The sequence below is a fragment of the Panthera pardus genome, unplaced genomic scaffold, assembly GCF_024362965.1.
Source record: "Panthera pardus isolate Hobbes unplaced genomic scaffold, ASM2436296v1 HiC_scaffold_27, whole genome shotgun sequence".
Taxonomy (NCBI): domain Eukaryota; kingdom Metazoa; phylum Chordata; class Mammalia; order Carnivora; family Felidae; genus Panthera; species Panthera pardus.
The window spans coordinates 30,327,010-30,342,180 of record NW_026526843.1 but is presented as its reverse complement, the minus strand read 5'-3'; the positions used below and the strand labels follow the sequence as shown (position 1 = coordinate 30,342,180).

Here is a 15,171-nt window from a genome sequence, read left to right as displayed (position 1 = left end):
TTACCTGGCCGAGGGCTCTCTGAAGGTAGGGAAGATGCCTTGTTTGACATCTTGCTCAGTAAATGTCTGCTAGCTGACTGAAAATATCCCTGCATCACAGTTTTGGACTATCTTCAACGGTAGCAAATCTTTCTTCTTTTAATGGAGAATGTGATTTCGGGAAAACATGTTATTCAGAAACATGTTGGGCAAATAAGGTATTGGCCAAACCGAATAACACTGTCTTTATTTAAAAACGAGCGGTGGGGGCGCCTGGGTGGCGCAGTCGGTTGGGCATCCGACTTCAGCTCAGGTCATGATCTCACGGTCCGTGAGTTCGAGCCCCGCGTCGGGCTCTGTGCTGACAGCTCAGAGCCTGGAGCCTGTTTCAGATTCCGTGTCTCCCTCTCTCTCTGCCCCTCCCCTGTTCATGCTCTGCCTCTCTCTGTCTCAAAAACAAATACACATTAAAAAAAAAAATGAGCTGACTGCTTTTCTCCTGCGAATCATGAACTGGCTCTGAAAACTATTCCAAAGAAGGAATCACAAAAGGTTTTGAGCAATTGAAGGTTCCCAGGACAATAGCTTTGAAATCTACATTCATTTAGATGTTTAGGGTCCAACATGCAGTCAGAGAAAAATCAAACAACTATTCGTGTTGAAAATTACTGAACGCCTGCTCTAGGGAGCAGAGCATACCGTTTAGAGGTTCAGAGCATTTCTCCGGAGCTGGACTACTTGGGTTCAAGTCCCGGCTCTGCAACAAACTTAGCTGTATAGTCTCTGACAAGTTACTCAACCTGCTCGTACGTCAGTTTCCTCATTTGTAAAATGGGGATAAATCGTAATCTCCAACATAGAGTCATTGTGAGGAGTCATTGCGTTAATCACATAAAGTGCTTAGAATACAGAGCCAACTGTCACTGTGGGAGAAACATCGGATACAGGGAGGAGTCTAGTAGCGATAACCATCGCTGTGCACATCTATAAGCATCCAATGCCCTCCATGCAACTCAGAGAGCACTGTGTCCCGAGAATATGAGTGTCAGTAAACCAGATGCTTGATATTCACGGTAGTGATGAGAACAGAAGGACCTGCGACTAGAGATAACACTCTTCTACTAAAATACTTTTTTTTTTTTTTAAACAAAGGAATGGTATGTGGTGTTAATGACTGTGAAAGTATTCAGTGTTCCTCACTTCACTTTGAATAGAAACCAGTCTGGACAGAGAATTCATAGACCCTTATAATCAATATGTCTCTCTCTTAAAAACATTTCGGTTCCAATTTCAAAAATTAAGACAGAATGGTGCTCTGATCCTGAGAGAATTGAAGAGTCTGGAGGGATCTGCCATTTCGCCAGGATGATTTAGAGCTTTGCTGTGGATTCGAATTGCATCAAAATTTAAGAATAGTAATATCAAGTGATGATATAATTTACATTTGGGGAGTCTGTTGGTTCATTACTGTATCATTTCTTTTACTGTGCAGAAAATAGTTCTTCTAATGAAAATGCCGGTTGCCTTTTTTAAACTAGAGTTTCCCTCTCTCGGAAATAGTCATGAAGACGACAATTTGTGTTGCAATCAGTTATTTTGCATGATTCATGAAGAAACGCTTTAAAAATAACTTTGTAATAAAGAGAGAAAACTGTTTCTTCACGATTGTGATTCATCAAAATTATTTTTGAACATTTGGCAACTCCTGTTTCTGAAAACTTTCAAGAAGTACTTTAAAAGCCCCTGCTTTATGGATTCTGCAAAAGCTTCACGAAGTGAAAAGGGGCTCGAGAGATGAGACGCTGTGGTTTAGCTGCGTGTACTTGGCCTCTACTTATCTCTTCGGTCTCTCTTCTGAGAAGTTCAAAGACGTCAAGAGATTATTTGGGGAGGAACTCATGTCATTGCAGAGAGGAACAGCCTGGGCCTGCGACCCTTCCAATATGGCAGCTTGTATCCTTCGGGGCCCAAGGGGCCAGCCAGGGGTGCGGTGTGTATCGAAAGGTTCCGCTCTGACAAAAGAAGGAGGTGGGGTTACCATGCCATTCCCTTTTTTCCCCATTCCACTCCAGTTAACAAGGCCATTTCTTTCTTCAGTGGAGCCCTGGGATGGAGGCACCGACATGTCTTCTGAACAAAGGGAGAGCGAATATGGCGGCGGCGACGGGAGCCACGTGCTGTACGTGAGTTTCCTGCTTAAAGTTTGTAATCGCTATTTCGGGAACGGGCAAGATACCATTCTGAGTTGTACAGAACGAGCACGCAGCTGTCCCAAAGCGAAGCTCTTTATTCTGCTTGCGCGGAGCATGAGTAGGGCAGCTCATAAAGTGTCCTCAGCGCTGGGAAGGAAGCGCGCCCTCCGAGCATGCGTATGGTTAGCACCCTTTCTGGACGCCAGTAATGACGCCTGGACTTTCCAGCCTCGCCTGGGACTTCCTCAGGGTTCTGAAAATGACATGTTCACCGACTACAGCTATTATAATCCCCATCGTGCTTCTAACTTCAGGATCTTTTTTTTTTTTTTTTTTTAAAGTCTGCTGCGATGGCTGCTTAAGTTCAGTGGCAGTTTGACTTCTGGTGTTCTTTCATAGGATCTCGGGGCATCCTGATTCCCTACCCTTGTGGGTCCTCTTGCCTCCCTGCCTGCTTTCCTATGGGTCCCCCAGACCCAGACACTTTCAGTCAGGATGCTACATCGGGGCGGCCCAGGTCCTTTCTGTGTTGAAAATTCCCACCTAATTCTCCCCTCTCCAGGCCATGGTCCCACTTTCCGATGTCTCCTTCATGGTCCCTCAACCTTAAAATATCCACGAATGGCGCTTTGGTCCCTCGATGTCCTAATTCAGTCTTTTGAAGGGCGAGGGTAGAAGTTACTCCAGGAAGTTCATGAATCCTTACTTAAAATTGAAAACTGTATGGTGACAAAGGGATTTATGCCTCCTGTTTCACCCTGTGGTTCTGGCCTTAATAAATAGTAAGCTGTAATGCCTCTTAAACTGTTACCACAAATGTCAGAATGAGGTGGGGAAGCAATAAATTCACTTTGCTTTGGCAAAACATTTATCTGGCACCCATTCTTTGCAAAGCGCGGTGCCGGCTGATCTAGGATAGGGAGATACATACAATCGATAAAAACCTGACAGTCCCTAGGGGAGTAGACAAATGCACACATACACACCTACACAACATTCATGTAAGACAGATTATGAGATGTGCTGCTATATAATATGGGAGAAGAAGGCATTAATGCAAACTAGAGAGCATCTAGGAAGCCTTAACTAAAAGTAGAAATGATTCTATGAGCCCTCAACCCCCTGGGCCCTTACTCTGATCGCATCCCCTTTTCTTTTTAATTTTTTTTTTTTTTTTTTTTGAGAGAAGGGGAGAGAGAGAGAGACAGAGAGAGAGAGGGAGAGAATGAATGAGCGGGGCAGGGGCAGGAGAAAGAATCTTAAGCAGGCCCCATGCTCAGCGCGGAGCCCGATGTGGGGCTCGGCACGGGGCTTGGAGCAGGGCACGGGGCTCAATCTCCTGACCGTGAGACCATGACCTGAGCTGAAATCAAGAGTTGGATGCTTAACCGACTGAGCCACCCAGAGCCCCTTTCATCCCCTTGCCGAATAACCATCCCTTCATCCTTTTTTTCTTAAACAGATTCAACGATTAGGCCTGCTCGTTCTTAATTTTTTTTCTTTTCTCCTTATTAGGAAATCTTTCAGACCTAAGAAAGGTATATAAATCACTAAAATAAATACCCAAGTGCCCACCACTCAGCTTAAGAAATCAAACATCGCAAATACACTCGAAGCTCCCTGTGTACCCACACCCTAGAATTCTCTTCTTTTCCCGACACCCTCTGCTTTTGACTAACAGCTTTCAAAGATGACCCTCATCAAGCCCTATCTTCTGGTATTCATGCCCTCCCCTTGAGTGTGGACTGGACTTAGGGACTTGATTCTAATGACTAGAATGTGACAAAGGTGATGGGATGTCACTTCTGTAATTAGGGTCCAAAAGGTCCTGCCTTCCATCCTGCTGGCACTCTCTCTTGCCCTCTCACTTGCTCTGATAAAGCCCGCTGCCATGTTATGAGATGTTTTTTGGGAGATCCACATGGCAGAAAGTCAAGGGAGACCTCTAGCCAACAGTTTATAAGGAACTGAATCTTTAGTCCAACAGCCTGTGAAAAACTGAATCCTTCGAAGAACGATGTGAGTGAACTTGGAAGCAGATGCTCTCGGTAGAGCCTTCAGATGAGACTGCAACCCTGGCTGACACCTGATTGCAGTGCTCGCGAGAGACCTTGAAGCAGAAGCCGCAGGTAAGGCATGCCTGGATTCCAGAAAATGTATGTTTTAAGCAGCCAAGTTTGGGGGTAACTGGTTATACCACATGATAACAAATGCACCTTCTAAGAGGTAACCACTATCCTAAATGTGCTGCCATTCCTTTATATGGTTTTATATATATGCTACATTTATATGCATCATCCCCTTGCATGCCTATCTAAATACATGCACACACATATTATATAATATATGTGATACTATATATTATATACATATATGATGCATATATGTGTACACACACATATATAAATTATCAAAGGAAACCCAAATATATCCCAAATATATATGTATTTGGGTTTCCTTTGATAATTTTGCTTTCTACAGCAGTATGTGTCTAAAAGTTTAATGTGCATAGGAATTACCAGGGAACCTTGTTAAAATGTGATTGCGAAGGTCCAGGGAGGGCCTGGGATTCTCTGTTTCTCCAAAGCTTTCAAGTGTTGCTGGTGCTGTTGATACATGGACCCCGTATTTAGCGAGAAGATTCCAGAGGCTAGATGTGCATCTCTCTCTTTAGAAAAACTGTTTCAACTTGACATTTTAATTCATATTGGCTACCAAGAAAAGAACTCAAAAGAGGCCTACCCAATGATGGAAAGTGATGGCTTTCGAAGAAGGTAAGGGGGGCCAAAACAAAAGAAATCATGTAGGGAAAGATTTCACTTCTTATTATTTACCTAACAAGGAATCAGTCCACATTCGAGTTTATTCATTTAAAACAGATCTTTATTTCTAACTTAAATGAATGCTGGCAAATATATGTGTAGAATTTAGGATAAAAGTCAGATGTTAGTGGATCTCACTTTTTGGGAGATGAGATTTGGAGTAAATACCAGTGTTGATAAAATTTCCCTGGGCTTCTAAACAACAACAACAACAACAACAACAAACTAAAAAGAGTGAAGAACAGATTTTTTTTCTTTTTTCTCCATTCTTTTCCTTCTGTTCTTCCTAGCTACAGAGCAAAATAAGAGAAAATTAACAATTATATATTCACCTGCACCAGTGACTTTTTAAATCTAAGAAAATAGTCTTATGTATATACATGCTATATCTCAATAATATATTTTCTCCTTGTAATTTGGAATCCTGTGTGTCTGATGGCTTCGATCACCTGACTGGCCAGCCTCAATACTAATACGTCAAATGCTTGCCTCTCCCTCCCTCCTTTCCTTCCCTCCTATCTTTCTTTTCTTTCCTCTCTCCTCTATTTCTTTTCTTTTCTTTTCTTTTCTTTTCTTTCTTTCTTTCTTTCTTTCTTTCTTTCTTTCTTTCTTTCTTTCTTTCTTTCTTTCTTTCTTCTTTCTTAACGTTTATTTACTTTTGAGAGAGACAGAGACAGAATGCAAGTGGGTTAGGGGCAGAGAGAGAGGGAGGCACAGAATCAGAAGCAGGCTCCAGGCTCTGAGCCTGACGCGGGCTCGAACTCACGAGCTGTGAGATCATGACCTGATCTGAAGTTGGATGCTCAACCGACTGAGCCACACAAGTGCCCCTCTATCTTTCTTTCTTTCTTTCTTTCTTTCTTTCTTTCTTTCTTTCTTCCTTCCTTCCTTCCTTCCTTCCTTCCTTCCTTCCTTCCTTCTTTCCTTCCTTCCTCCCATTTTTAGAAAGGCCATTCTGGGATTTAAATAAAGCTTTTTGTAAGAATGTGCACAAATTCCATTTTTGACCAAGTAATGGGCCTGTATTCACCCTCTCACTTCAAACAACTAAAAAGCAGGACAAATATATACAAACTCTCCCTGACTTGGTTTCCTGAACCCTCAGATTGGTGCTCTCAACTCCAGGGGTCTGCCAGGCTCTGCCTCAGCTCCCCTTCCCCATGTCCTATCCTGGAAACTTCCTGAAGTCAATAAATTGGGCCAAATCGTCCACCTTAAGACATTGGAAAAGAAGGGCCAACTCACCCTAAAGCAAGTCACGAGGAAATAGTAAAGATCAGAGTGGAAATTAATGGGAGAGAGAATAGAAAAATAATAGAGAAAAATTGATGAAACCAAAAGCTGTTTCTTTTGTCAACAAAATTGACAAACCTTTAGTTAGACTGACCAGGAAAGAAATACAGAAGACTCAGATTTCTAGAATCAGAAATGAACTTTCATAAACATAAAGGAATTCTATGCCAACCAATTAGACAGATGAAATGGACATATTCCTAGAGAAACACAAACTACTGAAAGTGACGAAGAAAAAAATAATGTGAATAGACCTATGATAAGTGAAGAGACTGATTAGTAACTTTTTTTTTTTTTTTAATGTTTTATTTATTTTTGAGACAGAGAGAGACAGAGCATGAACGGGGAAGGGGCAGAGAGAGAGAGGGAGACACAGAATCTGAAGCAGGCTCCAGGCTCTGAGTTTTCAGCACAGGGCCTCACACAGGACTCGAACTCACGAACCATGAGATCGTGACCTGAGCTGAAGTTGGACACTTAACCGACTGAGCCACCCAGGGGCCCCATCATGATCTTGTATGTAGAAAATCTTAAGGAATACACACACACACACACACACACACACACAACCATTATGTGTTCGTAAAAAAGTTCAGCAAGGTTGCAGGACACAAGATCGATATACAATAACCAACTGTATGTCTGTATATTTTCAATGAACAATCCCAAAATGAGATTAAAAAAACAATTTCACTTACAATAAGATCAAAAAGAATAAATTACTTAGGTGTGAAGTTAAGAAAAGGACCAACGCTTATATACTCTGAAAACGTCAAGACACTGTTGAAAGAAATTAACGATCTAAATAAGTGGGCACACATCCCATGCCCATCACTGGAAGATTTAATATGGTGAATATGGAAGTACTTCCCAAGATGCCCTACGGGTGTAATGCAGTTCCTGTAAGAATCTCAGCTGGCTTCTCTTTAGAAATTGGTGAGCTGAGTCTACAATTCATATGGAATTGCATGTGACCCAGAATAGCCAAAACAATCTTGAAAAAGAAGAACAAAGGAGGAGGATTCACACTTCCCGGCTTCATAATTTACTACAAAGCAATGGCAATCAAGGCAGTGTGGTACTGGCATGAGGACAGACATATAAATCAATGGAATAAAGTGGAGATTCCAGAAATAAAACCATGTGTCTGTAGTCAACTGATTTTTGACCAGAGTGCCAAGATCATTGAATGGTGAAAGAATAGTCTTTTCAAAAATAGTGCTAAGACAGCTGGATAACCACATGTAAAAGGATGAAGTTGGACCATGCCCCACACCATATGCAAACATCAACTCAAAATGGATTTTAAAGCCTAAATATAGGAGCTATAACTATAAAACTCGTACAAGAAAACATAAGGGTAAATCCTCATGACCTCAGATTTGGCAAAGGATTTTTATTTATTACACCAAAGGGATAAGCAGCAAAAGGCAAAAATAGACAAACTGGGCTCATCAAAATTAAATACTTTTGTGCTTCCTAGAACACTCATGAAAGTACAAAGACAACCCACAGAATGGGAGGAAATATTTCCAAGTCATTAGTCTTATAAGGGAGTTGTATCTAGACTATATAAAGAATCCTTACAACTCAATGATAAAAATATAAATAACCCAATTGAAAACGGGCCAAGAATATGAAGAGATATTTCCCCAGGGAAGATGTACGAAATGCCAATAAGCACATGAAAAGTTGCTCAGTGGTCATCAGAGAAATGCAAATCGAAACCACAATGAATTTCATGCCACCTTGTACCCACCGGAATGGCTGTACTAAAAAAAGTCAGATAATAACAAGTATTGGCAAGGATGAGGAGAAATCAGAACCCTTGTACATTGTTGGTGGGTATTTAAAATGATGCAGCCACTTTGAGGGGCGCCTGGGTGACTCAGTCGGTTAATGTCCGACTTTGGCTCAGGTCATGACCTCTCGGTTTGTGAGTTCAGGCCCCCACGTCGGGCTCTGTGCTGACAGCTCGGAGCCTGCAGCCTGCTCCGAAATCTGTGTGTCCCTCTCCTTCTGCCCCTCCCCTGTGCTCAAATGTTCTAAAATTGGTGAAAGTTGCACATTCTGTGAATATGCTAAAAACCATTGAATTGTACATTTCATTTTGTTTTATTTTAGAGAGTGAGAGTGTAAGCAGGGGAGAGGGAGGGAGAGAGAGAGAGAGAGAGAGAGAGAGAGAGAATCCCAAGCAGGTTCCACACTCAGCATGGAGCCCAACATGGGGCTCGCTCTTACAACCCTGCTATCACGACTTGAGTGGAAATCGAGTTGGATGCTCAACCGACTGAGCCACCCAGAAGTCTCTGAATTGTACACTTTAAACAGGTGAATTGCATGGTATGTGAATTATATCTCAACAAAGTGGTTAAAAAAATAAGCCGACGCATTCATAGGGCTTGTCTTGCTTGTTTTCTCTCTGGGATCACTGTCCTGTGTTGCCCAATACCTAGCATCTTGAAGACTGTTGCTTCACATTGTCTTTTTTGTTGTTGTTGTTTCATGCAGGAGGGTAAATACAAATCCTATTACTCATCATAACCAGAAGTTAGCAGTCTCCCTATTTTTTTTTATTGGGGAAACCGAGGCCCAACGCAGCTAACTGGCTTGCCAAAGTTCACGTTAGTGAGTGGCAGAGTCAGGACTAGCCGAGACTTCCGGATATCTAATCTGAAGTCGGGACAGGATTGCTTCCTGTCTGTCCGGCTTCTGGGGCAACTTGATGGCAGATGGTTAATTAAGCAATCATAGACAATGTAAATATCTGTGACCTGAGGATTCCCGAAAGGCCCGGATCGGTTCTCTGCCTCCCCCTCAACCAGCAAGCATTGATTGCACACCTACGTGCGAGGCTTGTTTGGGAGAACTCCCTGGGGACAGAGAAGCAGGTGCCATCATCCCTGGCAACAAGGGGCTCACCATCTGTTTGGGGAAAAAGGCTCCACTCTCTGTGGAACATCTCTGTGGCTTGGGCCATTTACCTATTATATAATAAAATGGCTCACTTCACTTGCAGCCAGGACGATCAGGAGGGGTTCATGGTGTGCGGGGGCTCTTCTCAGGAAAGGTTTCCCAGAGGAGGAAGAATTTGGGTCTCAAAACACAGGCAGCACCCCTGACTGGGTGGGGCACTGAAGGCAGGACATTGTCTCCGCAGGGCGTGTGTGAAAACGCACACGAGGCCGCAGAGGTTCCTTGGCTGTAAGAAAAGCCTGAGTCTTGCAGTGGGAAGGCACAGGGGGGATATTGTACCGGCCAGAGGGCAGACCTGGGGGGTTTGATGGAAGTCCTGTGATGAGGAAATGACTAATAAGGAAGCCCACTGAGAAATCAAATGCGCCCAGGGAGACAGGTTTTTATAGGAAGACAAGTATCTTCAGAGATCACGAAAAACTGGGCTGTCCACTTGAAGTTACAGGACAAAATATTCCAGACCCTCATCATTCAATCACTCACTGAGCTTGTATTGAACACCTACTATGTACTGGGAATTGTGCTGGGGGCTGTGGGTTCACAGGTGCCTGAGACTCGTGGCTTGCCCTAGTTCATGGTCTAGAGAGGAAGACACTTGGATGATGACGGAAGGCGTATTAGGTGGTGGGTTTTCCAGAAAGTGTAAATTCACCTTCTTCTTTCATTCTTTTCTCTCCCTTCCGGTTTCATAACTTAGAGAATTGTACTCCCCCCCAACCCCACCAAAAAAAAAAAAAAAGAAAAAAACCCTAGCAGTTACAAGTGTCTGAGAAAAATACAAACATACCCACGTATCTTGGTTGACAGTTAAGTCTGATTACACTCCGCTCAGCAATTGCAGAGCAGATACATACTCCCTGGTGAGCAAACAGTAGAGTTTCGGGGAAAATTTGTAATAACTATGAGCATATTACAGAGTCAGAAACCCAACTTACCAAACAGATTCATGAGAGAGTGGTTATTTCACAGTTTTAAGGTATCCTTTATTTTATTTTATTTTATTTTATTTTATTTTATTTTATTTCATTTTATTTTATTTTATTCTATTCTATTCTATTTTTCAAGTAGGCTACATACCCAAGGCAGAGCCCAACATGGGGCTTGAACTAACGACCCTGAGATCAAGGCCTGAACTGAGATCGAGAGTCAGATGCTTAACTGACTGAGCCACCCAGGCCCCCTGAAGGTGTACTTATTTTAGAAGAGATTCACAAAGTTACTGAATTTGAGTGAGCATGCGTTTGTTCTATTCCCCAGGGCTTTCAGATAAGGCGTTTATAGAAGGTGACTTGTCCCATCCCATAGCTAATTAGTGGCCGAGCCTAGGAATCCAGCTCATTCTTTCTGAGCCCCAGACTCTTCACTTGAGCTTCCCTGGGATAGAAGGTTTGCTTCCAGACTACTCATTAAACACTAAGTACAACAAAAGGAAAAGCATGTCTTAAAGCTCAAGGGTGCGAAGCCATAAGTACAGTGACAACCAACTAAAAACTCAGATAAAGTACCTCTGAAATGATCACGTGCTGCAAAGTGGTCGATGGGAAAACAAGACTTGAATTCCTTAAAAGGGATTTACACGTAAAGATCTAGGAACTCCTCAAATAGCATATTCTGTCTCTGGGACCTTGTACAAATCATTGAGCCTACCTCGTTCTCTGTTACTCATCGTGTGTGTGTGTGTGTGTGTGTGTGTGTGTGTGTGTAACATTTATTTTGTTTTTGAGAGGGCACGAGAGCGTGTGCACAAGTGGGGAAGGGGCAGAGAGGGGAAGACAGGATCCCAAGCGGGCTGGCAGCAGAGAGCCCCATGTGGGGCTCAAACTCACTGACGCTCCAGCCGTGATAAACTGGTCGCGGTTCCCTAATGAGCCGGCCTCACTCACCTCCAGGCTTTGCAGTAGTTTTTTCCTCTAGAATGCGCAGCCCCTTCCAGCGCCCCTTTCCTCCCCTCAGCCCTGTAATCCTGCAGAATTTTGTGTCCATATTACCCACCTGAGAAGCCTTCCACGGATCAGAACTCTCCTCCTCTGTGCCCCCCATCAGCGCGCTGTGCGTCTGTCTTAGCACTCATCACCTGATTAAAACTGCCTTTTCCCATGTTGGTCTCTCCCACTCAGTTCTGTAGGGCTGTCTTACTCTTCATCCTGTTTCCAGAGGAGCCTTTCGAATGAATGATGAATGTTTAAATGCTTTGTAAATGGCAACTTGCAACACAAGTGTTAAATATCACGTAACATTACTGTGTTCGGGCTGGTTATTTAATATTGTTGGCCTACTCACCCATTTGATAATAACGAATATCACGTTTCAATTACATCATTCTGGTTCCTTCTTTTTTTTAATGTTTATATCTTTTCGAGAGACAGCGTGAGTGGGGCAGGGTCCGAGAGTGGCCGGGAGGGTGGGGGGAGCGGGAGCGGGACGAAGGATCTGAGGCAGACTCTGAGGCCTGACTCGGGGCTCGAATTCACAAACCGTGAGACCGTGACCTGAGCCAGAGTTGGATGCTGGTTCCTTCTTGAACCCAATGCCCATAAAGGCTACCTCGTAGTGAGTATTTAACTTGGGCTAGGTTCTGTGGTAAGATTTGAGACATATGATCTCGTTTATACATCATCATAGTAATCTTATGAGCTAGGTTCGATTATAAGCATCATACCCATTTTTCAGATGGAAGAACTAAGGCAGGCTCAAAGAGGTTAAGTCGCTTGCACAACATCAAACGGCTAGATTTTGAATCCAGGTGCTTTGAGTTTAAGATTCAAACCCTAATTCTAACATCTCCCAGTTCTGCCAAAGTTTTCAGATAAGAACACTGTCAACAGTGGAAAGCAACCCACAGAATGCGAGAAGTGGGAGAAAAAAATTGCAACTCACACGTCTGATAAAGGATTAATACCCTGAATAGAGAGAGAGCTCTTAAAACTCAACAACAAAACAACAGACGACCCGACCTAAAAAAAAAAAAAATGGGCAAAGGACTTGAATAGACACTTCTCCGAAGAAGACATCCGGATGGCCAACTGGCATATGAAAAAGTGCTCAAATCACTCATCATCAGGGAAATGCAAATCAAAACCAGAATGAGATGCCACCTCACACCCACGAGGATGGCTTTTATAAAAAGAAAACAACAGAGAATGACAAGCGTTGACGAGGATATGGAGAAACGGGAACCCTTATGTGTTGCTGGCGGGAAGGTGAAATGGTACCAGCCACCGTGGGAAACGATATGGTGGTTCCTCAACAAAAGTAGAAGGAGAATGACCAGCCAGTCGCCACACAAGCCAGCAATTCTCCTTCTGGGTGTACATCCAAAAGAAGTGAAAGCAGGGTCTAGAAGGGAGATTTGTATACTCACGTGTATAACAGTACCGTTTGCAACAGTCAAAACGTGGAAAGGACAGAAATCCTGACGCAGGCTACAACACGAATGAACACTGAGGACGTGATACTAAGTGAAGTCAGCCAGCCAGAAAAAGACAAACACTGTATGACTCCACCGATCTGAAGTATCTGGAGTTGTCAGATTCACAGAGACGGAGAGTAGAATAGTGGATACCGGGGGCTGGAGAGCATCGGGAAGGGTGGGCTGCTCTTTAACGGGTGCTGAGTTTGGGGTTCGCAAGATGAAAACGTTTCTGGAGGAAAGTTTCTGGGAAGGAAACACCTCTACTCCGAAGGCAGTCAGCACATATTTTACTCGCAACAGTCGGCAGATGGCTGCGGGTCCCTTCTGTTCCCAGCAATCACATCGCGACTAACTGCACTGTGCATTTTCCATCCCTGGTAGCTAAGCCCAACAGTGACGCGGGGCATCGTTATTAATAGGTGAAGGACACACAAAGAGGGAGGGGAAGTGGCTTGGGCTGAGTCACACGGCAAAGTTAGAACTCCGAGCTCCCAGGCACTCACCTCGCTCGCCCACACACCTGGCAGCCGCGGAGACTTGCTCCTTTTTGTACCCTGGGCGACCAACTCTGGCCAACCAAGTGGGTCTGATTTGTCTTGCAGAGAAATGAAGCACAATCTTCCTTGGGATGGTATCTGGCGATCTTTCTGTTTCCACCGGTTGGCAGGAAAACAGAGACCCCCACCACTTGCTGAATGACCTTGAACAATACATCATTGGAAGTCTCCGGGGCCCTCAGTGTTTCCCTTCAGTAGAATGTAGGCAAGAATTATTGCGACCCAGCACCCCGGAGAGAAACTCGGGATGAGCCAGGGAGAGAAGGGTTGGGGTGCACCGACCAATCCATTCTGCACTATCCTTTACATGGATGGACCCCCCAGCCTGGCTGAGCATCAGAATCATATGGGTAGCCTTTAAGAATAGAAATTCCTGGGCCTCGGCCAGCCCAGCTTATTTCTACTCCTTTTCTCCAGCCGTGTGGCCCCTACCGTGAAGGGAACCCCCTCGAGTTGAGAATTGAGGTGGTCCTTAATTTCCCCGGTTAAATAAATCCTCTCCAGCTGGGCTCAAGGGCACCTTCTCAATGAGCTGGGAAGCAGTGGAGTCTGTCTCCTTTGAGCTCCCGCTTAGACTCACTGATCCCCCGATTTTGGCATCTCACCTACCGCCGGTTACTTTTCCTTAAACCTTTGCCTCCCGTTTCCTCAGTTAGCTACGGGAGCACAAGCATCGCGCCATATCCTTCTACTACTGTCCACAAATGCCAGCTCCAGTAAGCACCCAGTGTATGTTCAATAAATATTTGTTGAACTGCAAATCGTCGTAATTCGGAAACCCGAAGTAGCTTCCTCCTCATCTGGGGAGACGTTCTGTCTCGAAGCTTTCTGCTCACACGGAAAGAAGGTTCGACAAAGAGACAGGAGCCCTCGCTTGCAATCCTGGCTGTGCCGCAGACTGCCACCGTGACCCACAGCAAGTCACCCGCTTCCGCTAGCCCTCAGTTCCCTTGTGTGCGAAGCCAGGGCTGATCTGTCAAGTTTTTACACTTTCAGTTTTTGGCTCTGGGTTTTGGCTACTCTGGATCTGCAAGGGGCCTTTTTCCTGTCGGTGCCATTAATGCCTGCGATGCCTTTTTTCTCCCCTGTAAGGACTGCCTAATTGATGGGTCACCCCCAGTTTATCAAAGGAGAAACTCAAGAAAAGAGTAAGTGCGTGCTTTGGCCAAGCTTCCATGCGTAGTGTGTGTGTGTGTGTGTGTGTGTGTGTGTGTGTGTGTAGAGTTGTATAGTCAACTCTTAATTATCTGCGTGCCCGCCGTCTCCTCTCTGAGTGACCCAGGGCAAAGGCATGACCTCCTGGGTGGATGTCCTCTTGTCCCTCTGCACTCTCCCACCCAGGGCCAAAATGTCCACTGCCACGTTCAGTAAGATCTGTTCAAATACTGTCCTTTGAGGAGGAGGTGAAAGATATGAGACACTAGTCTTGCCCTCGTGGAACCTTCCAGTCTGTCTAGGGAGCTGGATGCGTGAAGGGAGCACCCGGGAGCCCAGTGCTGCTTTGCTACCTCTCCAGTGCCTACAACAGGGCCTGGTATAGAGCAGATGCTCGGCAGATATGTAAAAATAGGTGGACATTGCCACGGTTTTCACACTTTTTATTTTAAAGACGGAAAAGCCTGTCTTCAATAAAATTCTATTCAATGAAATTCTAACCCAAAGCTCACAACGAAACAGACAGACAGATGGACGGGTGCGGTGCTGCCCTGGTGGAGGGAGCTAGGGCAAGAGCCTGCCAGCTGTCTCCTCTGGGCCCCAGAGAGGTTTCCCAGCGCCCAGTTGGAAAACTCACTGTAGGCAGTTGGAAAGGAGGTGCAGCTCAACCCTTCCTCTTCTTCCTGGTTAACCTTAGCCACACTGGGTGGGTGGGGGTGGGGCGTGGGGCCTAGCAAAATAAATGGAGGTTTGGAGAACCAGGGACTCCAAAGGGAATACTTGCA

General features: G+C 44.6%; 1 long non-coding RNA gene across 1 annotated transcript in view; it reads left to right on the top strand.

Annotated features, from left to right (window-relative positions):
* The window catches only part of LOC109250780 (uncharacterized), an 89,426-nt gene extending 75,667 nt beyond the window's left edge, over positions 1–13,759 (top strand). Inside the window, exons 4-6 of the long non-coding RNA XR_002073184.2 lie at positions 2,077–2,162; positions 4,151–4,300; positions 13,277–13,759. This is a non-coding gene — a long non-coding RNA (uncharacterized LOC109250780). The remainder of the gene's footprint in view (positions 1–2,076; positions 2,163–4,150; positions 4,301–13,276) is intronic.
* Positions 13,760–15,171: the final 1,412 nt, after the last annotated feature.